Raw genomic sequence first — 27,488 nt, forward strand, 5'->3', positions numbered from 1 at the left:
TTGGGGTTTGTTTTAAATGGGTCACTTTGTGAAAACTAGGGCCGTTTTTTGTTGTGTTTTTAATAAACTGTATTTTACAATAGTTTTAGATTTTCAGGACAAGTAAGATAGTACAGAGAATTTACGTATATCTCACACTCAATTTACCTATTGTTAACATCTTACTTCAGTATGATGCATTTGTAGGGGATATTGATGAACTGTTATTTTTATATGCATTATAGTTAAGCCAATTCTGTATGTTATTCAGATTTTTGTAGTTTTTACCTAATGCCTGTTTTCTGTTGCTAGCTATCACATCCAGGATATCACATTATAGTTAGTCAGGGTGTTTACTTAGGCTTCTTTTGCTCTACTGGCTTCTGAATCTTACCTTATTTTTGATGACCTTGATATTTAAACAAATGTGGTGAAGTATACATAACATAACACTTACAATATTAACCATTTCTAAGCATAAAGTTCAGTGATATTACTTAATTAAATTCATATTGTTATGCAACCATCATTACCATCCATCCCAGAAAGCTTTTCCTCTTGCAAAACTCAAACCCTATATTTATTAAATACAAACACCCCAGTCTCCTTCCCCAGAATCTAGTAACTACCATTCTACTTTCTGTCTCTATGAATTTGAAAAATCTAGGTAACTCATTTAAGTGGAATTATACAGTATATATAATTTTGTGCCTGGCTTATTTCACTTAACATAATATCCTCAAAGTTCATTCATGTTTTAGAATGTGTCAAAATTTCCTGCCTTTTTAAAGTGCAGTAATATCCTATTGTTTGGATATATCACATTTACTTTTTTTTAATAAATAAATTTTTATTAATGTTACTGGGGTGACATCAATAAATCAGGATACATATATTCAGAGAAAACATGTCCAGGTTATCTTGTCATTCAATTATGTTGCATACCCATCACCCAAAGTCAGATTGTCCTCCGTCACCCTCTATCTAGTTTTCTTTGTGCCCCTCCCCTTCTCCTCTTCCTCCTTCCCTCCCACACCCCACTCCCCCCCCACCCCCGGTAACCACCACACTCTTGTCTATGTCTCTTAGTCTCGTTTTTATGTCCCATCAATGTATGGAATCATGTAGTTCTTGTTTTTTTCTGATTTACTAATTTCACTCTGTATAATGTTATCAAGATCCCACCATTTTGTTGTAAATGATACGATGTCATCATTTCTTATGGCTGAGTAGTATTCCATAGTGTATTTGTGCCACATCTTCTTTATCCAGTCTTCTGTTGAAGGGCTTTTTGGTTGTTTCCATGTCTTGGCCACTGTGAACAATGCTGCAATGAACATGGGGCTACACGTGTCTTTACGTATCAGTGTTTCTGAGTTTTGGGGGTATATACCCAGTAGAGGGATTGCTGGGTCATAAGGTAGTTCTATTTTCAGTTTTTTGAGGAACCACCATGTTTTCTTCCATAATGGTTGTACTACTTTACATTCCCACCAACAGTGAATGAGGGTTCCTTTTTCTCCACAACCTCTCCAACATTTGCTATTACCTGTCTTGTTGATAATAGCTAATCTAACATGTGTGAGGTGGTATCTCATTGTAGTTTTGATTTGCATTTCTCTAATAACTAATGAAGATGGCATCTTTTCATATATCTGTTGGCCGTTTGTATTTCTTCCTAGGAGAAGTGTTTGTTCATGTCCTCTTCCCATTTTTTTTTTTCATATTTTTCTGAAGCTGGAAACGGGGAGAGACAGACAGATACCCCCATGCGCCCGACCGGGATCCACCTGGGACGCCCACCAGGGGCGAGGCTCTGCCCCCCAGGGGGCGATGCTCTGCCCCTCCGGACCTCACTCTGCCGCAACTGGAGCACTCTAGCGCCTGGGGCAGAGGCCAAGGGGCCATCCCCAGCGCCCGGGCCATCTTTGCTCCAATGGAGCCTTGGCTGCGGGAGGGGAAGAGAGAGACAGAGGGGAAGGAGGGGGGGGGGTGGAGAAGCAAATGGGCACTTCTCCTATGTGCCCTGGCCAGGAATCGAACCCGGGTCCCTCGCACGTCAGGCCGACGCTCTACCGCTGAGCCAACCGGCCAGGGTCCCATTTTTTTATTGGATTGTTTATTTGTTTGTTGTTGAGTTTTATGAGTTCTTTGTATATTTTGGATATTAAGCCCTTATCTGAGCTGTTGTTTGAAAATATCATTTCCCATTTAGTTGGCTGTCTGTTTATTTTGTTGTCAGATTCCTCTTGCTGAGCAAAAACTTTTTAGTCTGATGTAGTCCCATTCATTTATCTTTGCCTTCACTTCTATTGCCTTTGGAATCAAATTCATAAAATGCTCTTTAAAACCCAGGTCCATGAGTTTAGTACCTATGTCTTCTTCTATGTACTTTATTGTTTCAGGTCTTATATTTAGCTCTTTGATCCATTTTGAATTAATTTTAGTACAAGGGAACAAGCTCTAGTCGAGTTTCATTCTTTTGCATATGGCTTTCCAGTTTTCCCAGCACCATTTCTTGAAGAGGCTTTCTTTTCTCCATTGTGTGTTGTTGGCCCCTTTATCGAAAATTATTTGACCATATATATATGGTTTTATTTCTGGACGTTCTATTCTGTTCCATTGGTCTGAGTGTCTATTTTTCTGCCAATACCATGCTGTTTTGATTGTCGTGGCTCTATAATATAGTTTGAAGTCAGGTATTGTAATGTCCCCAGCTTCATTCTTTTTCCTTAAGATTGCTTTTGGCTATTCGGGGTTTTTTATAGTTCCATATAAATCTATTGATTTTTTGTTCCATTTCTTTAAAAAATGTCAATGGAATTTTGATGGGAATTGCATTAAAATTATAAATTGCTTTGGGTAATATGACCATTTTGATTATATTTATTCTTCCTATCCAAGAACAAGGAATATATTTCCATCTCATTGTATCTTTTTCGATTTCCTTTAACAATGCTTTGTAGTTTTCGATATATAGGTCCTTTACATTCTTTGTTATGTTTGTTCCTAGGTATTTTATCTTTTTTGTTGCAATCCTGAAGAGTATTATTTTTTTGAGTTCGTTTTCTAATATTTTATTGTTGCCATATAAAAAGACTATGGACTTTTGTATGTTAATTTTGTATCCTGTGACCTTATTGTATTGGTTTATTGTTTCTAGTAATCTTTTTGTGGAGTCTTTGGGGTTTTTGATGTATAGGATCATATCATCTGCAAAAAGTGATACTTTTACTTCTTCTTTTTTGATATGAATGCCTTTTATTTCTTTCTGTTGTCTGATTGCTCTGGCCAGAACTTCTAGCACCACGTTAAATAAGAGTGGAGAGAGAGGACAACCCTGTCTTGTTCTTGATTTAAGGTGGAAAGTCTTCAGTTTTATGTCATTTAATATGATTTTGGCTGATGGTTTATTATATATGGCCTTTATCATGTTGAGATATTTTTCTTCTATACCCATTTTGTTGAGTGTCTTAAACATAAAGTTGTGTTGTATTTTATTGAATGCCTTTTCTGCATCTATTGATAAGATCATGTGGGTTTTTTTCTTTGTTTTGTTGATATGGTGTATTACATTAACTGTTTTACATATGTTGAACCATTCTTGAGATTCTGGGATGAATCCCACTTGATCATGATGTATTATTTTTTTAATATGTTGTTGTATTTGATTTGCCAATATTTTGTCTAGTATTTTAGCATCTGTATTCATTAAAGATATTGGTGTGTAGTTTTCTTTTTCTGTGCCGTCCTTGCCAGGATTTGGTATGAGGGTTATGTTGGCCTCATAAAATGTGTTTGGAAGTATTGCTTGTTCTTTAATTTTTTGGAAGACTTTGAGTAGAAGAGGAACCAAGTCTTCTTTGAATGATTGATAGAATTCAGTAGTATAACCATCTGGGCCTGGACTTTTATTTTGGGGGATGTTTTTAATAGTTTTTTCAATTTCCTCCCTGCTAATTGGTCTGTTTAGGCTTTCTGCTTCTTCATGACTCAGCCTAGGAAGGTTGTATTGTTCTAGGAATTTATCCATTTCTTCTAGATTGTTGAATTTGGTGGCATATAGTTTTTCGTAGTATTCTACAATAATTCTTTGTTTATCTATGACGTCTGTGGTGATTTCTCTTCTTTCATTTTGGATTTTGTTTATATGAGTCCTTTCTCTTTTTTCCTTGGTGAGTCTTGCCAAGGGTTTGTCAATTTTGTTGATCTTTTCAAAGAACCAGCTCCTTGTTCTATTAATTTTTTCTATAGTTTTTCTGTTCTCTATTTCATTTATTTCTGCTCTGATTTTTATTATCTCCTTTCTTCGGCTGGTTTTGGGTTGTCTTTGTTCTACTTTTTCTAGTTCCTTAAGGTGTGAAGTTAAGTGTTTCACTTGGGCTCTCTCTTGTTTTTTCATATAGGCCTGAAGTGATATGAACTTTCCTCTTATTACTGCTTTTGCTGCATACCAGAGATTCTGATATGTCCTACTGTCATTTTCATTTGTCTGTATATATTTTTTTATCTCTGCGCTTATTTCTTCTTCGACCCATTCATTTTTTAAAAGTATGTTGTTTAGTTTCCACATTCTTGTGGTCTTTTTTCTTCTTTTTTGCAGTTGAATTCTAGTTTCAAGGTGTTATGATCATAAAATATGCTTGGTACAATTTCAATTTTTCTGAATTTGCTGATGTTATTTTTGTGGCCCAAGATATGGTCAATTCTTGAGAATGTTCCATGTACACTGGAGAAAAATGTATACTCTGTTGCTTTAGGATGAAGTGTCTTGTAGATGTCTATCGTATCCAAGTGCTCTAGTGTTTTGTTTAAGGCCAATATATCTTTATTGATTCTCTGTTTGGATGAGCGATCTAGAGCCATCAGCGGTGGACTGAGGTCTCCAAGTATGATTGTATTTTTGTCAGTTTTTATTTTTAGGTCAATAAGTAGCTGTCTTATATATTTTGGTGCTTCTTGGTTTGGTGCATATATATTAAGGATTGTTATGTCTTCTTGATTCAGTGTCCTCTTAGTCATTATGAAATGACCATTTTTGTCTCTGAGTACTTTTTATGTCTTGTAGTCAGCATTATTAGATATGAGTATTGCTACACCTGCTTTTTTTTGGATGTTATTTGCTTGGAATATTGTTTTCCAGCCTTTCACTTTGAATTTGTTTTTATCCTTGTTGCTTAGATGTGTTTCTTGTAGGCAGCATACAGTTGGATTTTCGTTTTTAATCTATTCTGCTACTCTGTGTCTTTTTTTTTGTAAACTTTTATTAATTTTTAAAGAGGAGAGAGAATGAGAGAGAGAGAGAGAGAGAGAGAGAGAGAGAGAGAGAGAGAAGGGGGAGGGAGGAGCAGAAAGCATCAACTTCCATATGTGCCTAGACCAGGCAAGCCCAGGTTTTGAACCGGCAACCTCAGCATTCCAGGTCGCCACTTTATCCACTGCGCCACCACAGGTCAGGCCTACTCTGTGTCTTTTTATTGGTGAGTTTAATCCATTTACATTTAGTGTAAATATTGACACTTGTGGGTTCCTTATTGCCATTTTATAAATTACTTTCTGTTAGTTTTGTATCTTGTTTGATTCTTCTCTTTTGTTTTTCTATCATTTGTTTTTGTTTGTTTGTATTCCATACTTCTTTTCTCTGTTGTTACCTTTTTTAAGTCATGAGCTTCTGTGGTGGTTTTTTTAAGGGTGGTTACCATTAAGTAATTAAAAGGGTACCTACCATATTCATTGTAGTACCCTATCTTATGAGTGTTTCTGCACTTCATCGTCCTTTGCTACTATTAATCTCTGTCCTCTCCCCATTTTTTTGGTTTTGTTGTCACAGTTTAAATTTGGTTTTATTGTGTTCTTGTTGGAGCTTTTACTTGTGGTTTTGTTTTGTTTTGTTCTTTGAATCTGGTTGGAAAACCCCCTTTAGTATTTCCTGGAGTGGGGGTTTTCTGATGATAAATTCCCTCATCTTTTTCTGTATTGTGAATATTTTTATTTCTCCTTCGTATTTGAAGGATAGCTTTGAGGGGTATATTATTCGTGGCTGAAAGTTCTTCTCTTTCAGGGCTTTATTTATTGGGGTCCACTCTCTTCTAGCTTTTAGACTTTCTGCTGAGAAATCTGATGATAATCTAATAGGCTTTTTTCTTTATATGTTGTATTCTTCTTTTCCCTGGCTGTCTTGAGAATTTTTTCTTTTTTGTTGGTTTGTGCCATTTTCATTAGATGTGCCTTGGAGTAGGTTTGTTGTGGTTAAGAAATCTCGGTGTTCTGTTTGCTTCTTGAATTTGAGGCTTTAGTTCTTTCCACAGGCCTGGGAAGTTCTCGTCTATTATTTGTTTGAATATCTTATCCATTCCATTTTCTTTCTCTTCTCCCTCTGATATACCTATTATTCTTATGTTATTCTTTTTTATGGAGTCAGACATTTCCTGTAGGGATTTCTCATTTTTTTTTTTAATTTTTGAGTCTCTCTCTTCTTCTCTCTGTTGTGCCTGAAGTTGCTTGTCTTCTATGTCACTAATCCTACCTTTTATCTGGCCTGTTCTATTAGCTAAGCTTGTTACCTCATTTTTCAGTTCATGAATTGAATTTTTCATCTGTTTGATTTCTTTTTATAGTTTCAATTTCCTTGATAATATATTCTTTGTGTTCGTTGAGTTGTTTTCTGAGCTCCCCAAATTGCCTTTCTGTGTTTTCTTGTATATCTCTGAGTATTTTTAGGATTTCTATTTTTAAATCTAGGTCATTTAGCTCCAAGGTTTCCAATATATTAAATTTTTTCTCCATAGATTTTTCCACATCTATCTGTGCTGCTTCTCTATCTTTTGTATCCATGATATTCGATTTCCTTTTTCTTAATGACATCTGAGGGTGGCCTTGTTGATAGCACTAATGAGAATTAATAAAGAATAAAAAGTAAAAAAAAAAGTAAGAAAAATGGGGAAAAATGGAAAAAAATTGGAAAAAAACCACACAAAGAACCCAATAATAATTTATTATTCCTTCCCCCTTTTGTTTCTTCTCTTCCCCTCCTCTCCCCTCCTCCTTAGGAAAATATCGTAATGAACTGTGAATTATATTATGCTAAATGGAACAAAAACTGCCTATAAGGGAGGGCCTGAGTTGGGGGGAAGTGTTAAAGGGGCAAAAAAGGAAGTAGGGACCCACAAAATGCAAAAAAGGAAAAAATTTGGGTCAAGTGTAAAATGATTTGCTTGTAAGTGATGGTCAACTATGAGATATAATGAGAGGGATAAGAGGGAAACAGGAAAAAGGAAAAAAATAACTATTGTATTAAGTGGAGCAAAAACTAAATAGAATGGAGATCCTGGGTTGGGAGGAATGCTAATGAGTTAAAAAGTGAAGTAAAAAGCACCCAAAATGCCACAGAAAAATAAAAACTTGGGTCCCAAATTAAATAATTTGTTCATGATTGGGGATTGAATGAGAGGAAAAGTAAAAGGAGAAAAGAAGAAACTAATAGAGAGGTAGAAATACGAAAAAGGGGAAAAGGAAAAGAAGTAAAAAGAAAAAAAAAGAGAGAGTTAAGGGTTTTGGAGTATAACCCTCATGGAGAGTAAAAAAGAAGAAAATAAATAAAATGTAACACTTATGGGTAGTGTAGTTCAAGAAGAGGACAGAAAAAGACGGGCAGAGAATAAAAGGACCAAGGTGAAGGAAATAGAAATAATAATAATAAAGGCAAGAAGGTGAAAGAAACAAAAAAAATAGTAGAACAAGTTATAAAGTCTGTGGATTTTTCTTGATTTTGAGAGGTTAACTTCTTCCTTTTTCTTTTCTCTCCCTCTTCCTGGTTGGTGACTCTGTACCCCAGGCTCTGCCCCTGTGGCACTCTTAGGTAGAGATTTGCAGTTGATGAGACTCTATGGCGATGTCATATATTAGGCTTCAGTCTCGTTCGTAGTCAAGGCTTGTTAGCATTTGCAGGCTCCGACAATGAGAGAGTCCGTTTTCCCGGAGCCTCTCTCCTAGTATCTTCTTTCTTAATTAGCAGCCTGATGATCCAGCTTTGAGTCTGCCGCTGCCTCTGCCTGGTGAGTAAGAGGCTCAAAGAGCTGGCAAATCCCCACTCTAACCCCACTCAACGCAGGGCTCTGGGTAAGTCTCTGGTAGTCAGAGCAGCCAGTATAATCAGGCGGGGCTGGGAGCCAATTGCTCTCAAGGTGATTTTCTATGAGCCTCCAGGACTGTTCAGCACGCCTAGCACTCTGTGGGACCACTCTCCCTAGACTTCACACTTTGTAACCTGTTTTGGCTGGGAAGAAGATGCCTTAGTGGCTGCCTGTAGTACAGGAGGTCTTAACATCTACCAAGTCCCTCTTTTTAGCATATATCCCTGAGTATGAAAGCTCTACCAATCAGAAGTTGCCCCCACCCCTTTAGCAAGAGGCACTAAAAAATATCACGCCTCTTGTCTTAGATCGCTGAACTGAGAGAGATCTTGTCAATTAGAGTCGTATTGGTCAGTTGGGAGGTGAGCAGACTGTGCGTTAAGCTAATTTCAGCAATTGGATCTGCTGATCTACTCCAGGAAGGACTGCAAGCTGCCCCGCTCCCCTCCCCCGCTGATCTGCTCCAGAAAGGACTGCAAGCTGCCTGCGCACCCCTCCCCCGATTCTTGATTGTTAGCTTGAATGGCTGAGTGAGGCGCCCCGCCCACTCAGAGAAGCTTGGGCATAGGGAAGTTTGCTTTGGCACACTCCCCGTGCGCGCTGCTGGCAGCTGCTGATCAGGGCGCAGGTGTTTGCTCCCTGCGGGCAGGCATTTACTCACATTGGCTGATTCACCATAGGCACACTCTTTCCTCAGCTTGAATGAACGTCCTTGCCGCAGCCTAGCTTCTTCCACACCCTTGGCTCCCCCGACTCTCAGTTCCAAGTGAAAGCAGCCTTTGCTTAGGTTAGTGAAGAAGGCAGAGTGTTCCTTTGTCAGATTTATTTCCTTCAGGGTTGATTATATATTTAGTCAATTTTTCACTCGATCCTAACTTCGCCTTCAGTGTGTGAAACTCCCAGACGCTCCAAGGATAAATTTTTCTGTCTCTGGTTGATGAACTTGTTGAAATTTGGGGGAGCTTTGTCGGTCACGCTCCTCATGGCGCCATTTCTCTGATGTCACTCCACATTTACTTATTAATTTGATGGGCACTTGAGTTTTTTCTACACTTTGGCTGTAGTAAATGATAATACTATCAACATAGGTATACAGATATCTTTTCAGGTCCTTGCTTTCAATTCTTTTGGGTATAAACCCAGAAGTGAAATTGGTTGATCAATTGGTAGTTCTATTTTCTTAGTTTTTAAGGATGCTTCATACTGTTTTCCATAGTATCTCCATTATTTAACATTCCCACCAGAAGTGCACAAAGTTTCCCCTTTCTTTACATCCTTGCCAACAATTGTTTTTTTTCTGTTTCTTTAATATTAGCCATCCTAATGGCTAATTTCTCTAAATGTAAGTGATGTTAAACATTTTTTCATGTACTTTTTGGCCATTTGTACATATTCTTTGGAGGAATGTCTATTCAAGTCCTTGACCCACTTTAAAATTAGGTTGTTTGTTGTTATTATTGTTGATTGGTAGTTCTTGATTTAATCTGATTATTAACCCTTTATCAGATATATATATATATAGACACACACACACACACATATATATATATATACATGTGTATATATATGTATATATATATTTGTGACAGAGACAGAGAGACAGACAGAGAGAAGAACAGATAGGGACAACAGACAGAAAGGGAGAGAGATGATAAGCATTAATTCTTCACTGAGGCACCTTAGTTCTTTATTGGTTGCTTTCTCATATATGCCTTGACTGGGGGGCTACAGCAGAGCGAGTGACCCCTTGCTCAAGCAAGTGACCTTTAGGCTCAAGCGAGTGACCATGGGGTCATATCTATGATCCCACACTGAAGCCAGTAACTTCACAGTCAAGCTCGTGAGTCTGCACTCAAGCCAGCGACCCCAGGGTTTCAAACTTGGGTCCTCTGCGTCCCAGTCTGATGCTGTATCCACTGCACCACTACCTGGTCAGGCAACCCCTTATCAGATATATAACTTGCAAATATTTTCTCTCATTTCCTAAGAGGTTGAGAATGATAATTTTAACAGACTTGCCAATTATTTTGACATGAGTATACAGCTACTCAGACATTTTAGATTTTTGTACAGATTTTCGCTCATCACTTTATTGTTAGTGCCTTCTACTTGTTAATTCGACACTCAACCTAGAATTACTCAGTGATCTTTGATGCAGGAAAGAGTTGCTATACAAAAAAAAATAAGAGAAAGAAAAAAATAAGGAATAAATAAATAAATTAAATTATACTGTCTTTAGTACAACAGAACTCTGATACATAAAAAGTATTCCCAAGACTTTTCTTCAATTCTTAAATTTTGTCCTTTGTAAAATAAAACTTTTACTAGCCAATTAAAATTAATTTTACTTACTAGCAGGAAGCCTGTTGTTAGCATTTCTGTTTTCTTTTTCTTTTCTTTTTTTTTTTAGTGAGAGTAGGGGAGGCAGAGACAGACTCCTGTATGTGCCCTGACCGGGATCCACCCAGCAAACCTGCTGTGGGGCGATGCTCTGTCCATCTTGGGCCCTTGCTCTGTTGCAGCTGGAGCCATTTTTTAGCGCCTGAGACAGAGGCCAGGGAGCCATCCTCAGCACCCAGAACCAACTTGCTCCAATCAAGCCATGACTACAGGAGGGGAGGAGAGGAGAAATAGAGATAGATAGATGATAGATAGATGGATAGATAGATAGGTAGGTAGGTAGATAGATAGATAGATAGATAGATAGATAGATAGATAGATGCAAGAGGGAGAGCAGTGGAGAAACAAATGGATACTTCTCCTGTGTGCTCTGGGTGAGAATCGAACCCAGGACATCCACATGCAGGGCTGATGCTCTACCACTGAGCCAATGAGCCAGGGCCTGTTGTTACCAGTTTTAAAAATTATCCTCCTCTTTATGGACAGAAGGGAATGGAAGTTTTCAGACCAAATTTCACATTGCTTGAGTATCTCTTTTAAAAAGAGGAATTTGTTTCTTTGAAGCAACAGCAGGAAGCCCAGGAAAGAAAGGAGTGCCAGTGAATGCCTTTAGAGATCATAACACTTCACCATACAACTTACCCTACCGCCATTCTTCTTTTTATACTTGTTCTCAAACTGCTTACTCTTCTAGTTTCTACTGATTTCTTCCCTCCTTTTTTAAAGGAAGAAATCACCCAACTGATGTATCTAAAGTGCTAGTTGGCAGAACTAGGCTTGAACCTATAGCTCACAATTCTAACTGGCCATTAGGCCTGCTTCCAAAAAAGTAGATAGAAATGTGTGTTTTGATGGAATTTGAAGATCAGGAAGAGGATTATTAAGGAGCTTTCAGCTTCTTGCCCAAGAATCATTTGTTTGTCTGAACACATGTGCTTGGATGTACTGAGAGCAAATCTCCACACTTTGCTGACTGATATAATCTTCAAGGCACAATCAGCCTCTTTACCACTGAGGGGCACTATCAGATATAACTGGGACTAGCAGGACCATAGGAAGATAAAGAAGTAATGTGTAAAAAAGAAGTGCATAAGATGGAAAGAAGTAGAGTTCTACTAATGATGAGATTAAAGTTCCATATAGTGTCCAGAACACCCTGCTTGCTCAGAGTGTTTAAGAGGAGTGTGATATCTAAGGCAATGAAACCACAGACAATGCCTGGTACTGTACATATAATATCTCATTTAATCCTCTCAATAACCAAATGATGTAGGTATTATTATAATATCCCTTATTTTACAAAGGAAGTAGCTAGGTGTAGGAAAATTATAAGCATTGCCCAAGATTATACAAGAAAAGTTAGAGATCAAGTCATGTTTTTGTGACTTCATTACGCTTGCTACTATAATTGTTTTTTGTTTGTTTCTTCGTTTTACTTAATAACTGGTAGAGGGTAAAACACTACAGGTGGCAATATGAAGACAAAAAATATTTTGTGACATGAGAGAGAAAAGCGATGAGTGAGGGAGTTTTACTAGAAGATAAACTAAATTTGGTAAGAAAGAGGTGTCAGTTAAAGGGACACTTGGAAGAAAATATTTGATATTTGATGACTTAATGTCTCCTGTATCTTCTTTAATATGAACGACTAAATGAAGATGATTAAAAATAATTTTCATTTCAAAATAATGGTGTTCTTCTCCCTTTAATGAATATAGTTTAGGCAGATGTAAAGAGTAGCCCACAGGCCAGGTAGGATCTTAAAGATGAATATAAAAAAATATGAACTTCAAACAAATGTCAAGAAAGACAATATTTGCTTGTGCTTTTCCACCACATTTCAGGATTGCTTACCTTATGTTATTTCTGGGAACACCTAAATCTTTCAATTTTCGGTTTATCCAACTGTTTGGACAGGTGCAAATGACAGCCTCTGTAATTCTGACAAGTCACTGCCACTTTGAGAAATCTGGGGACAATACTGATACCTATGTGATCACAGGGCTTAGCCCAAGCTTGAGTTTGTCACTCTGATATCTCTGTGTGACAGAAACAAAGCTCATTATGCAGAAACTGAGTAAACCACTTACCAGAATGACTAGGAAGAGGATACCTGTTTTAGGTTTGGTGTTATCATACTGTTTAGGCTGCATAAGCTGCTGTATTCCAACAAGTTACATTGGGCCATGTTTTTGTATCCTGGTTGCAGTGTTTATCTTAATACCATTTTATTTTTAATATTTAACATTCTTTCCTCCTCTCTGCTTCTATAGAGCATCATCTGGAATTGGGAATTGACAAAAGAGAAAAAAAATAACTCAGCTGTCCTAATCCTAGCTGAAAATGTTTCTACTTTTTCCATCTGACATGAATTTTGCATTCTGACAAGGGCTTGACCTTTGACAAAGGAGACGCCTCTGGGGTTGGTCCTGTGGTACATTTTTATCTCTCATGTATTTTGGAAGCTATTTTCCTGTGCTAAGGATCTGCCAACTAAGCAGGTCAGTTCTTCAATGACTTAGTCTCATCTGCATATTCTGTAAAATCCTATTTGGTATGAACAAAATCACCATGCATTTGGAAATTATTTTCCCAGAAGATTTCTGTAGCACAGAACATCCACATTATTTGTAACAGGTCATACTGAAATGTAGTACCCTCAAGAAGTTTTCTAATAATGACACAAAAATGGTGAGAAATATTAAGCAAAGCTTTCTATATTTTCTTAGATTGTTTTTTGTTTGTCAGAGAAACTCTAACTTATTAATTTAATTGACAGCATTTTCCCTTTTTTATTTCATTGAGCCTGTTTTTATTTAGCTGTAAGTAATATTTATTAAACAATTAAAGGGATAAAGACATTATGATAAGTGCTTTGTATGTGTTATCTTTACAATACCCCCGGTACACTGTTAGTGCTATTTTACAGATGAGGAAATTGAGGATCAGAGTGGTTAAAAGATTCTTCTCAAGGTTTCCTGCTAGTAATATGGAAGCTGGGATTCAAAACCAGTTGTCTGAGAAGATGATTTTAAACAATTCAGTATTATTACTTTGGATATAAGCTAAGATAATGTTACCAAGAGTTCCCAAAATATAGTAGTTTAAATAACAGGAGGTTTTTGTTTTTTGCTTTTTCTTTCTCTGATGGGTCAGTTTTGCTCCGTTGGCTGTCTTGGGAACCCAGATGCCTTTCATTCTATAATGCCATTATAAACAAAGAGTGACCCTTATCTGCATAGTCAAAACTGGATCACTGTTGCATCTGCATTCTAGCCCACTGGGAGGAGGAAAGAAAAGGTATTCTCATTTCTAAGGATGTGAAGCAGAAGATGTACACTGTATGCCTAGTTGTAAGGGAAACTGGGAAATATAATCTCCAAGTAGGCAGGAATTTGTCTGGCCAGACCTGGGGGCAGGTTCTTTTCCTAAAAGAAAGGAAGAAGTAAAAAATATTCAAGGGACAACCAGAAGTTTGCCATATCACTATAATAGCTGGTATTATTCATCATCACCCTTCTGGTACATATTAAGTCAGGTAAATGACATCAGTTGGAAATTATTATCTGTGGGAGAAGAGAGCATCTTGAAGTCAAACAACATGGATATTGTAGGTATAAAAGTTCAGGGATGGGAGGCTTTATATGGAAACTTTGTAGACATACCTATTCATGCTAAAATTCACTAATTTTTATAGCCTTTCTTAAGATGCTTGGTTTAGGGCACATTAGGTTTTTAAGTATTTATATAGTAGTCAAACATTTGCTCTGTCCCTGGTCATTTTTCAATTGTTTTCTATTATAATATTGACAACCCAAACCAGCAAGTTAATCTCTTTCTTTAGACTTTACTTCTTGTAAATATGTATTAGCCTCATTAACCCCACATATTTATTTATGTATTTATTTATTTATTTATTTATTTATTGCTAAGCATCTTAATCAGTTGGAAAAGAGAATTGGTCTCTGGAGTATTAGTAATGCTTTCTATACCATCATTCTCAGATTTTTCTCATTTCTGTGTCTCAGTATGTACAAGTATATAAGGCTGGCAGTTGCTAAGATAAAGGGTCATGTTACAATTATAAACGGTATATAGGTATGTAAATGCCTTCCCATAGCAGTCACTGAGGCTGTCGACTCTCACATGAAAGTTCTTCATCTCACAGAAGAGTGTGTGGTAAAGAGGTTGCTAGGAATAATAGCTCTTCTGACCTTACTTCAGGAAAATTTCATTCTGGGATCTAGGAATGAAAATTTTCTGCACAGCTTACTATAAATGCAAATACTTCTTCAAGAGAATTTTAAAAAGTCATCTAAGAAACTGGATTGTGTGGGAAAACAGAAAACTAACATAAAAATATAGCATATGTCTCTTGGTGTGAGTTCTCATTTGAGTGTTAGTGTGAGTAGGTAAGAAAGAAGATAAGTTAGACCATCTGATGTGAGGAAAATGTGGAGTTGGTAGACTTGACAGATATTCCTCTCCTTCTCTGATACTTTTATATCCGATACTTTTGTAAGGTGTCTTTTTTTTTTTTTGTATTTCTTTGAAGCTGGAAACGGGAAGAGACAGTCAGACAGACTCCTGCATGTGCCCGACCGGGATCCACCCGGCATGCCCACCAGGGAGCGACGCTCTGCCCACCAGGGGGCAATGCTCTGCCCCTCCGGGGAGTCGCTCTGTTGCGACCAGAGCCACTCTAGCGCCTGGAGCAGAGGCCAAGGAGCCATCCCCAGCGCCCGGGCCATCTTTGCTCCAATGGAGCCTCGGCTGCGGGAGGGGAAGAGAGAGACAGAGAGGAAGTAGAGGGGGAGGGGTGGAGAAACAGATGGGCGCTTTTCCTATGTGCCCTGGCCGGGAATCAAACCTGGGACTTCTGCACGCCAGGCCGACGCTCTACCACTGAGCCAACCGGCCAGGGCCTGTAAGGTGTCTTTTATACCTTCTTCAGAGTTAGTGAGAAATGTTTTCTCTGGATGACAGATTGCTGAAAGTGACCAGTCATTATACAGAGAGGCCAACGCAGTTGTTCAGATTTATCTGTATATACCAAAGTCAGCTGACTATTTTCATAGCCCAGTGAGGACAGAAGGCATTCTGCTTGCATGCTTCCCTATAACAAGGCCAATAACAGAATTCATTTTTATTTATTACAATGCAGCTTAAATGTCAAGGCTGCCTGTTTAATTGGAAACGATCCCTATTGAATTTTTAACTTATGCTGAAAAGCTGGTGGCTGCTTTTATGAGGCTTTTGGTATTTTATTTTGGCTTAAATCTGTTTTTATTGTCAGAAGATTCATTATCTCTACCAAAATTTCTACCCTTCAATGTGTGGGTTATCTCTACTATGACAGCTCTGTATCTCCAATGTCAGATACCCTGGTCCCAAGTCATATTAGATTTACACATTCTATTTTACTTCTATTGAACAGCTCTTATTCTACTCAGAAGAAAAAACAACATGCTACAACCAGCAAATTTTATCCATAGCATTTAATAGGAAACTTTCTTGGCAAGGGTGGACAATTGCACTGAGAAATATTCCAACTAGATCTGGCCAGTTTTGAAAAAAAAAAAATTTAAAGCTTAACCCTGTTAAAGCCAAACTTGATACTTTATTTTAACATGACCATAATATCTAAGTTCAAATCATATTTTATTTACTGATTTACTTCTGACTCTCAGCTGCCAATAATTCCTAGGGATCCTGCCTAATGTAATCCCTGTTTTAGTTACTGGAAGGCACATTTTATCTACAATGGTATTTCATTCTGAAATTGGGTGACAAGATATGGGGATAACTTTACTGAATAACCTTATTTTGATTATATTTCAAAGGATAAGTTTTCAGTTGTGGTATCTTTGGATTCATGCAGGAATAGGCTATATAATATTAGGACTGCTCTGACTTTATTGAATAGTTTTATCTCTCGAGAGACATATTTGAAAGTAAGATGGAAGAGTGTAGTGTTTTATTCTATAGTTTGCATTCTGAGGTATGTAACGTATGAAATTAGAGTCAGTCCAATGTTTTCATAACTTCTCTCCTAAAGCAGTATGGATGTGAACTGAGAAAATACTGAGACAGAGACTATTGCTAATCTTCCCATTTGTACAAAGAAGATAATAATAATATGTGCCTTACAGAGCTCTGGTGATGAAGGAATGAATATGAAGATTATAAAAGATATTTAATATATGGGTAATGATAGTGAATCCTATGACAAGAAAGTAGACCTCAGCTAACTATGGATTATCCACACATTATCCCTCTAGTATTTTCTGATTTTTCCTTTCTCTCTTCCATCTTCTCCCTCCCCCTCCCCACCTCTTTCCTCTGCTCTTTTCTTTATCCCTCTCCCTGACTCCTCCACCCCTCTCTCCCTCCCATTCTCTCTCTTCCTTCCTCTCTCCCCCTTTGTCTTCTGATCCTCAAAACTTTTTTTCATTTTACATGAGGCAGGACATTAATTCTTCCCATCTTTACTCTGGAGTTATCTAGTACTTCTTATGTATTTATTGACATCTTTACCTACTGGACATCTCTAAAAATTTAGAATTGTGCTCAGAGATTTCTATCCCCACCCTAGAAGGGCTAAGCAGTAATCAGAGCAGAGGCAAATGAAGAAATTCTGAGAAAGAGAAAAAATATCAAAAATAGAACATCAGCATTGGTGTTGACAAGGCAACCTATTTGAGTTTCTCTTTTATGTCTAGCACTTTGCTATAATTGGAGAGGTGCTCTGAATTTAAAGGATTATCTTTTTTTTCTTAACTAAAAAACCCTCAAGATAATAGCTACTGTGTAATATAAAAACAAATCTTAAGACAGACTAGTTCTACTATAATTATAATGGCCAGATACAACACCCCTGCACTAAATTGGCCTCTGGAGTGAGAAGATGTCTGGATTATTTAAATTACTTTAAAATATTTGGGTTTTGAATAGACATACTGTCTTTTTCCCTCCTTATTCAGATTATTTTTCCTTATGCCTTCAGTGTCTAACTTTGCATCTGCCTCTAGTTTCACAGTACTTATTCTTTCTTTGCCCTCTAACCAATTCCCAATGTTAGCATTCTGAATGCCATTGCCTTTACAAGATACCCAGTTCTACAGCTCAGCAGTTCTACCTTGTTGCAGCTACTACAGCACTTATATCTTATCTCTTTCAAAAGGAAAGATGAGCCTGAGCAGCAACTCTGGCAATGAAAACTACTCAAAAGCTGGCTTGATGTTATCTCTGAGAGAGCTTTGCTTAGTTTGCAGAAGCAAATGTCATCCGTGCCTCCATGTTGCTTAGTATGATTTGTCACTTGGAATTCTCAAGCATTTTATATGAGGCCGTGACTGTATCAGTTCCTCATCAGAATGCAGTGCAATTTGTCTACTTCAAACTCACTAGGAGCAGAGGGCATTGACTTTGACATCTGCTCTTTGGAAGTAGCCCATTAATACTGCACTTGATATGTCAGGGTCTTAATGAAATACTTTTTTCTTCATTCTTTTATTCACAATAAGAAGGCCTGGTTCAAGGTCAGTGCTAACCCTAAAACCCTATGCTGTTTTTTCCTTTTTTCTCTTGACAGTCACTGTATGCCATGTCTACTTCTAATCAACAGAGCCTTTCTGCTCAGGTATCAGTAACTTGGTGCAAAGATTGGGGTGGAACCAACCCTAATGGTCTCCCAGGACTTTGTCCATACTCAGAGCTGCTCCACTAAGCTCCCCAGTGATTTCATATTCTTTGCTCCTTCTCCTTTCAATATATATTGCAAAGTGCTTCACTCTCATTCAGGAAAATAGCTTATAATACAGTCACTATCATATAGTTAAAACCTATCACATGCCAAATGCTAAGCTAGATACTGTACATATATTATTTACTTAATACCTGAAGAATCACTGTGAAGAAGGTGAAAACAGAGGCTCTTAGAGGCTAAGTGGCTTGCCCAAGTTCACATGGACAGGCAGTATAGAACCTAGGGCATGTAATAGCTAATTTTTTTTTTACAGAGACAGAGAGAGAATCATAGAGAGGGATAGACAGGGACAAACAGACAGGAACAGAGAGATGAGAAGCATCAATCATTAGTTTTTCATTGCACATTGCAACACCTTAATTGTTCATTGATTGCTTTCTCATACGTGCCTTGACCACAGGCCTTCAGCAGACCAAGTAACCCCTTGTTTGAGCCAGCGACCTTGGGCTCAAGCTGGTGAGCTTTTGCTCAAACCAGATGAGCCTTCGCTCAAGCTGGCGACCTCGGGGTCTCAAACCCGGGTTTTCCGTATCCCAGTCCAATGCTCTATCTATCCACTGTGCCACTGCTCGGTCAGTTATAGCTAAAATTTTTTAACCCTTCCTTGACTACCACTAGTTTTAAATTAACCAATAATCTTTTAATTATTTTTAAGCAACAAACATTTATTGGGCATTATTTTGTGACTGCCATTATGATAAGCATTTAAGATTATATAAAAACGTAATGTCTACTTATATAAACATCAAATAAGCTAGGAAAGAGAGACAAACAAATAAATGAAATGTCATAAAATAAGTGTTACATTAGAGGCATACAGATGGCACTATGAAAACTCAGAGGTGATGTGCTTAACCTGGTCTAGGGAAGGTTATTTAACACATGTTGTCTCACAGAGTGAGGAAGAATATTTTCTTTCTTTCTTCTCCTCACACACACCATACATCCCTAGTTTGGATTAGTCTTCTTTCTCCATTTGTACTTCCTTTGCATATTTCTGTCATAGCAGTTATTCACTTTATCCATTGAGGTAACAACAGTTTATTGAGTACCCACACTGTGTTTTAGGATTTGGGAACAAAGCTGCTACAAAACAAATTCTTTCCCCTTGGATTTTACTTTATAGTGTGTAGACAGACAGAAAAATAGTATATAAGTGGATATGGAATAAAATGTCAAGTGGTGGAAAGCAGTATGAAAGAAAATAAGGCAGAATGAGGAGCTGGAAAGTGATAGAGGATGTCATAGAGAGTACTTCTGTGAGAGGGTGACCCTTTTCAAGAGATAGTGTGATTATTCATTTACATTTCGGACTCCTCCTTGATTAGAAGGTCAAGGCATGGATAAAGTGAATGAACCAGTGGGTCTGGAGAGCTCAAGAAGAAGATCAGATGATAAGTGAGTTAAGCAAGTGAGAGAACTTGAGTGTTGGGAGATTGTAATCCAACAACAGGAGACTTAGTTAAGATTTTAGAGATTGAACAATTTCTATTGATTTCATAAAAGCCTTTTGGAAGTGACTAGGTGGAGTAGAAAGGAAGGCCAGTGAGTTGAGTAAATCAAACTGAAGCTAGGACTGTTCTCAAACTTGCTTGTATAATATAATGAACTACAGAACCTTTAAAAGTGGATCATGGTGTCTTACCATGGAAAATTTTGATTCAGGAGCTCTGAGCAGACTCCAGAAAGTTTATGTTTTTAAATAAGCTCCACAAAAAATTCAGATGCATAAAGCCAAGTTTAAGGACCACTGGGCTAGTATGTGAGAAATTTAATTCATTTGTGTTTTGAAGCCATGAGAGATTATGCCAGGATTCTTTAAAAGAGGTCCATGAATCAGGTGTAATGGTACTCACTGAATCTTGGAAGTGATCAGAAATCAATAGATGGTTGTGACAATAAAGGGGAAAATATGGTTGAACCAAATGGGATGAGTTTGGAAAGGAGGGGTTTTACACAAAGATGAAAGAGTGATCAAAGTCTTCTAACAGTTAAGATCTATTTAGAATTTTAGACATCAGTGTAAGGTTTGGAATGCTTTGCATGGAAGGAAATCCTGGGTATCATAACTTGCTTGGTAGATCTGAAATAATGAAAATTAAGCAGTCTGCTTCACCTAGATGTACACCAGCCTTGTGCTTAGGAGACGAAGACCCTAGCATTATTTCTGCATTTCAGAAAGACCTTGGACAGGTAGGTTGGACAAACCTCTGTAAGATGGGCTTGTTCAGAGAGAAAAATAAGTGTATAAAGTCCAGAATACTTCTGTGAGAGTTTTTGGACCTAGTAGTATACACAGTGACAAATAAGAGCAAGACTAGCATTACCATAATTCCAAAACCAGATAAAGACACTACAAAGGAAGAAAATTATAGGGCAATATCCCCAATGAACACAAATAATAAATCCTCAACAAAATATTAGCAAACTGGATCCAATGACACATTAAAATGATTATACACCATGACCAAGTGGGATTTATTATGGGGATGCAAGGTTGGTACAATATCCACAAATCAATAAATGTGATATACCACATAAACAAAATGAAAAGTAAAAATGACATGATCAGGGCAATAGATGCATAAGAAGCATTTGATAAGATTCAGAACCCATTTATATTAAAAACTCTGAACAAAGTGAGAATACAGGGAACATACCTCAACATGATAAAGGCCATCTATGATAAACCCACAGCCAATATCATACTCAGTGGGCAAAAACTAAAAGCATTTCCTTTAACATTAGGAATAAGACAGGGATAGCTAATATCACCACTTTTATTCCACCAGCCACAGCAGCCATACAAGAAGAAATAAAAGGCATCAAAATTGGAAAGGAAGTAGAACTATCATTATTTTCAGGTGACATGATACTATATATAGAAAACCCTAATGACTGTGCCAAAAAATACTAGAAATGATCAATAAATTCAGCAAAATACAAAATAAATATCGTGATATACGTTACATTTTTATATACAAATAATAAGCTATAAAAAAGGTAACTAAGAAAACAATCCTATTCACAATTGCTTCAAAAAGAATAAAATACCTAGGAATAAATTTAACCAAGGATGAAAAAGACCTGTACCTGGAAAATTTTAAGACACTGAAGAAATTGAACAAGATATAAATAAGTGGAATTGTATAGCATGTTTATAGATAGAAATAATTTACAGCATTAAATGTCCATATTACCCAAAGCAATCTAAAGATTCAACACAATAATTATCAATATACCAATGGCATAATTCACAGAACTAGAAAAAATATTATAATAAATTATGTGGAACCATCAAAGACCCCAAGTAGCCACAGCAATCTTTTTTTTTTTTTTTTTTTTTTTTTTTTTTTTTTTTTTTTTTTTTCTGAAGCTGGAAACAGGGAGAGACAGTCAGACAGACTCCTGCATGCGCCCGACCGGGATCCACCCGGCACGCCCACCAGGGGCGAAGCTCTGCCCACCAGGGGGCGATGCTCTGCCCATCCTGGGCGTCGCCATGTTGCGACCAGAGCCACTCTAGCACCTGAGGCAGAGGCCACAGAGCCATCCCCAGCACCCGGGCCATCTTTGCTCCAATGGAGCCTTGGCTGCGGGAGGGGAAGAGAGAGACAGAGAGGAAGGCGCGGCGGAGGGGTGGAGAAGCAAATGGGTGCTTCTCCTGTGTGCCCTGGCCGGGAATCGAACCCGGGTCCTCCGCACACTAGGCCAATGCTCTACCGCTGAGCCAACCGGCCAGGGCCAGCCATAGCAATCTTGAGGAAGAAGAACAAACTCAAAATGGATTAAAAACCTAAATATTAGACTCTAAGTAAAAAAAAAAATTCCTAAAAGAAAACATAAACAGTAAAATTTTGGTAATTTGTTTTAGTAATATTTTTCTGATATATCTCCTCAGGCAAGGGAAACAAAAGAAAAAAATGGGACTATATGAAACTAAAAACGTTTTGCACAACAAAGGAAACCATCAACAAATTAAAAAGACAACCCACTGAATGGTAGAACATATTGGCTGATACAACTGATAAGGGATTAATATTCAAAATTTATGAAGGATTTACAAACCTTACAACCAAAACAAAGGAAGAAACAAACAATTCACTTAAAAAATGAGCAAAAGACTTGAGTAGACAGTTTTCTAAAAAGAACATACAGATGGTCAATAGACATATGTAAAGATGCTCAATGTCACAAATCATTAGATGAATGCAAATTAAAACCACAATGAAATATCACCTCACACCTGTTAGAATGGCTATCATCAATAAATCAACAAGTGTTGGTGAGAATGTAGAGAAAAAGGTAACTCTCGTGCACTGTTGGTGGGAATGCACATTAGTACAGCCACTGAGGAAGGCAATGTGGAGTTACCTCAAAAATTAAAAATTAAACTGCCTTATGAGCCAGCAATTTCACTTCTGGGAATTTATCTAAAAAAAAACAAACCCAAAACACTAATTCAAAAGAATATATGCACACTATGTTCACTGCCATGTTATTTACAATAGCCAAGATTTGGATGCAGCCCAAGTACCCATCAGTAGATGCGTGGATAAAAAAAATGTGGTACATTTACACCAGTGGTCCCCAACCCCCGGGCCGCTGACCAGTACCGGTCCGTGAGCCATTTGGTACCGGTCCGCCGAGAAAGAATAAATAACTTATATTATTTTCGTTTTATTTATATTTAAGTCTGAATGATGTTTTACTTTTTAAAAAATGACCAGATTCCCTCTGTTACATCCAAGATTCACTCTTGATGCTTGTCTCATAACGTGATACATTTATCCGTTCCTCCTTAAAGGCCAGTCTGTGAAAATATTTTCTGACATTAAACCGGTCTGTGGCCCAAAAAAGGTTGGGGACCACTGATTTACACAATGGAATATTATGTGGCCATAAAAAGAAGGAAATTTTACCCTTTATGACAGCATGGGTGGACCTGTAGAGCATTATGCTGTGAAATAAGCCAGTCAGAGAAAGACAAGCACCATATTATTTCACATATATATACAATGTAATGCATAAAATGTACTAACAAGCAAAATAGAAACAAACTCATAGACAGAGAGCACATTGACAACTATGAGGGGGATGGGCTGGGTGAGGGGGGTTGATAGATTAAACAAAAATTACATAAAAGAGAAAAACTCATGAACATAGACAACAGTGTGGTGAATAATGGATGGCTGGTATGGGGTAGGTGGAGGTGGGTATAGAGGTGATAAAGGATGGTGCACGAAGACTTGTCCTGTGAGGCATGAATACACAATGCAGTGTACAGAGCGGTATTGTAGAATGGGCACCTGAAACCTGTATAATTTTTTTTTTTTTTACAGAGACAGAGAGTGAGTCAGAGAGAGGGATGGATAGGGACAGACAGACAGGAATGGAGAGCATCAGTCATCAGTTTTTCGTTTTGACACCTTAGTTGTTCATTGATTGCTTTCTCACATGTGCCCTGACCGTGGGCCTTCAGCAGACTGAGTAACCCCTTGCTCAAGCCAGCGACCTTGGGTCCAAGCTGGTGAGCGTTGCTCAAACCGGATGAGCCCATGCTCAAGCTGGTGACCTCGGGGTCTCAAACCTGGGTCCTTCCGCATCCCAGTCCGACGCTCCATCCACTGCACCACCGCCTGGTCAGGCAAACCTGTATAATTTTGTTAACCAGTATTACCCCAGTAAATTCAACTAAAAATAGAAAGAGATATGTATATGGACTAGTGTTTTTTTATTAATATCCTATCATCCTCATTATCATCTACAGTCTTGGGATGTTAGACAAGCCTACATTTCCTTTATGGCCCTTAATACTTAATGTTGTGCTCCATTAGACAAGGTAGGTGACTCATCTTTGTTTCAGACCCCTCCTCTGATAATAATAGTTTCTTTATACCATGATGGGGAAAAATGACACAATGTATGTAAGTGCACATGGCATATAGTAAATAGCTCAAAAAATGTGACTTCCTGCCCATCTCCTCCTTAGATACTTTTCCCAATCTCACTGAAGCACATGAAAATTCTTTTTAAATTGAGATTGACTCTAATTAATGTGTTTAATAATTGTTATCCCCTGACAATATGGCAGTTTTAGTCTCTAGATCATATATGCATTTGTTTTTTGCCTGCAGTAAAAACTATTTGAAAAGGAGAACATGAATTGACAACTAGACTATTGATTTCTGGAATGAAACGTGAGAAAAAAATTACCACTCAAACTGCATTTTTTGGTGTTTCCTAAATATCTAAATGGGGTATATAAAGGAAAAATATGCCTTGCAATTTTGGTAATCTGATTTTCAAGATCCATATGTAAATTTTTTTTTTTTTTTTGCATTTTTCTGAAGCTGGAAACAGGGAGAGACAGTCAGACAGACTCCCGCATGCGCCCGACTGGGATCCACCCGGCACGCCCACCATAGGGCGACGCTCTGCCCATCCTGGGCATCGCCATGTTGCGACCAGAGCCACTCTAGCGCCTGAGGCAGAGGCCACAGAGCCATCCCCAGCGCCCGGGCCATTTTTGCTCCAATGGAGCCTTGGCTGCGGCAGGAGAAGAGAGAGACAGAGAGGAAGGCGCGGCGGATGGGTGGAGAAGCAAATGGGCACTTCTCCTATGTGCCCTGGCCGGGAATCGAACCCGGGTCCTCCGCACGCTAGGCCGATGCTCTACCGCTGAGCCAACCGGCCAGGGCTCCATATGTAAATTTAATTTGTTTTTTTGTTTTTTTTTTTAGTGAGAGACAGACAGACAGGGACAGATATACAGAAAGGAAGAGAGATGAGAAACATCAACTCATAATTGTGGCACTTTAGTTGTTCATTGATTGCTTTTTAATATGTGTCTTGACCAAGGGTTCCAACTGAGCCAGTGACCTCTTGATCAATCCAGCAACCTTGAGCTCAAGCCATTAACCTTTGGACTTCAAGCCAATGAACTTTGGGCTCAAGCCAGTGACCATGAGGTCATGTCTATGATCCCACGCTGGTGAGCCCATGCTGAAGCTGATGACATTAGAGTTTCAAACCTTAGTCCCCAGTGTCTCAGGTCAATACTCTAGCTACTGTGACACTGCCTGGTCAGGCTAAATTTCAAGTCTTAAAGGTATCATGTCTAATTGCAATTAAAAACATACAAACTGAACTACAAAAGCTAAGATGCTTTGATTGTTAGGTTTATGTTTCACAGTCACTAATTTATATGGCCAAGTAGGCTTATGTTTGCAGTGCTGTCCCCTTATGAAGTGAGGTTAAACAAGTGAGTGACATGAGTTATAAATGAATTGAACATTGCCTTCTGGTCCAGCCCAATGCAATGGTCCATGTTTTGTAATGAGCCCTAGTTGGCAAGCTAACTCATGTCACCAGGAGGAGCTCTCTAAAGACTGCTGTTCCATTTGCCGCTGCTGTCTGAAGGACACAGCGGGCTTGGGAAGCTGGCACTCTGTAAAATGTTTATGGTACTGCATGCATGTGGTAGACTTCCTTATCAGACTGTACTTCAATAATAAATAATAAAAAATCTGTTTAAAATATTCTAGGTTTGTGACACAACCTGACTATAGATAGGAGAGTTAATGTTGACACTGAGATATTAACTTACTCAGAGAGCAGGTTGGGTGAGGAGAAGAAAAGAATTGATGCTGAGAGAGAATCTTTATTTCTGATGGAGTGTCATCTGCATGGCTATTTGTTGGGAATTCTTTGGTCGGTCCCATGTGGCTCAATGAGGTAGTTTTTCAAATTGGTTTCTCTTGATTCCCTATGCCTTCATCATCCTTTAAAAAGAGACACAAAAGCCCTTGTCAGTTGGCTCAGTGGTTGAGCGTTGTCCCAGCATGTGGAAGTCCTGGGTTCGATTCCCGGTCATACCACACAGGAGAAGCGCCCATCTGCTTCTCCATCCTTCCCCCTCTCCTTCCTCTCTATCTTTCTCTTCCCCTCCCACAGCCAAAGCTCCATTGGAGCAAAGTTGGCCATGGGCACTGAGGACGGCTCTCTGGCTTACACCTCAAGTGCTAGAATGGCTCAGGCCACAGTGGAGCAATGCCTCAGATGGGCAGAGCATTGCCCCCTGGTGGACATGGTGAGTGGATCCCGGTCAGGCACATGCGAGAGTCTGACTGCCTTCCTGCTTCTAACTTCGGAAAAATACAAAATAAATAAATAAATACCGTCCTCATTCTAAATATTTCAAACAGTGCAGAAAGTTATAAAGAAGACTAAACTGTAAGAATTTCTGTTTTTAATCCCTTCCTCTACACATCAGAGATAACATATATTAACAGTTTGATAATATCTCTTTCTGTCTATGTCTGTAATATTTAAACAGTGGTTTGTATATAGGATCAGGCAAAAGTAGATTTATAGTTGTTCATATGGGAAATAATATGATAATTAATGAATAATAATACAAAATAAACTGTGTTTTCTGTACTCACGACTATAAACCGACTTTTGCTCCACCCTGTATTTTTATTAGGATACATTTCTAGGAATGTAAGAATTTGTGATTCCTGCAGAAAGAACAACTATCACAAGGCAGAATTCGTTTACCCTGCAGATTCAATGTTTGAAAGTGCAGAAGGAAGCCAATTGTCTCCTTTTATTCAATGACCATTTGACAGGCACTACTGTAAGATTTTTATTAGCATTAACTCATCTAATTCTCACGATAACTTTTAGTTGCGTGTTATTATCGTCCTTATTTTACAGTTGGAGAAACTGAGGTTTAGAAAAGTTACAAGGCTAGTCAAGAAGTTGAACCAGAGTGTTGAATCAGTACTTTGTATAGGAGAAAGGAACAGTTTCTCTCTCTCTCCCTCTCAAGCAGAGCCCTTGGACAAACAATGAATGAAAAAACAAGAAGCCAGTGGGACCCCTAGTGGAAGTCCCAAACAGCTCTTAATCTTCATATTTAGTAGTTCTAAGCAAGGATGTCTTTGTACTTTGTTTGTTAATAAATAATAAAACACATAACTTGTTTTCCATACTGGGCTTTGTGAAATGAAATTGAGCCAATGAGTAGAAAAAAAATAGAGTAAGGTATAAACACACTTATGCATGTATAAAAATACACACACACACACACACACACACATACTTGGAAAGAATGCCCCCTTTCCTTTCTGACTCAGATTTTTTCTTTTTACCACTCAGGCCAGAATATCAGAAAGGCTATCAGTCTTCATCAAATGAGACAC

Source organism: Saccopteryx bilineata, chromosome X, assembly GCF_036850765.1.
Source record: "Saccopteryx bilineata isolate mSacBil1 chromosome X, mSacBil1_pri_phased_curated, whole genome shotgun sequence".
NCBI lineage: Eukaryota > Metazoa > Chordata > Mammalia > Chiroptera > Emballonuridae > Saccopteryx > Saccopteryx bilineata.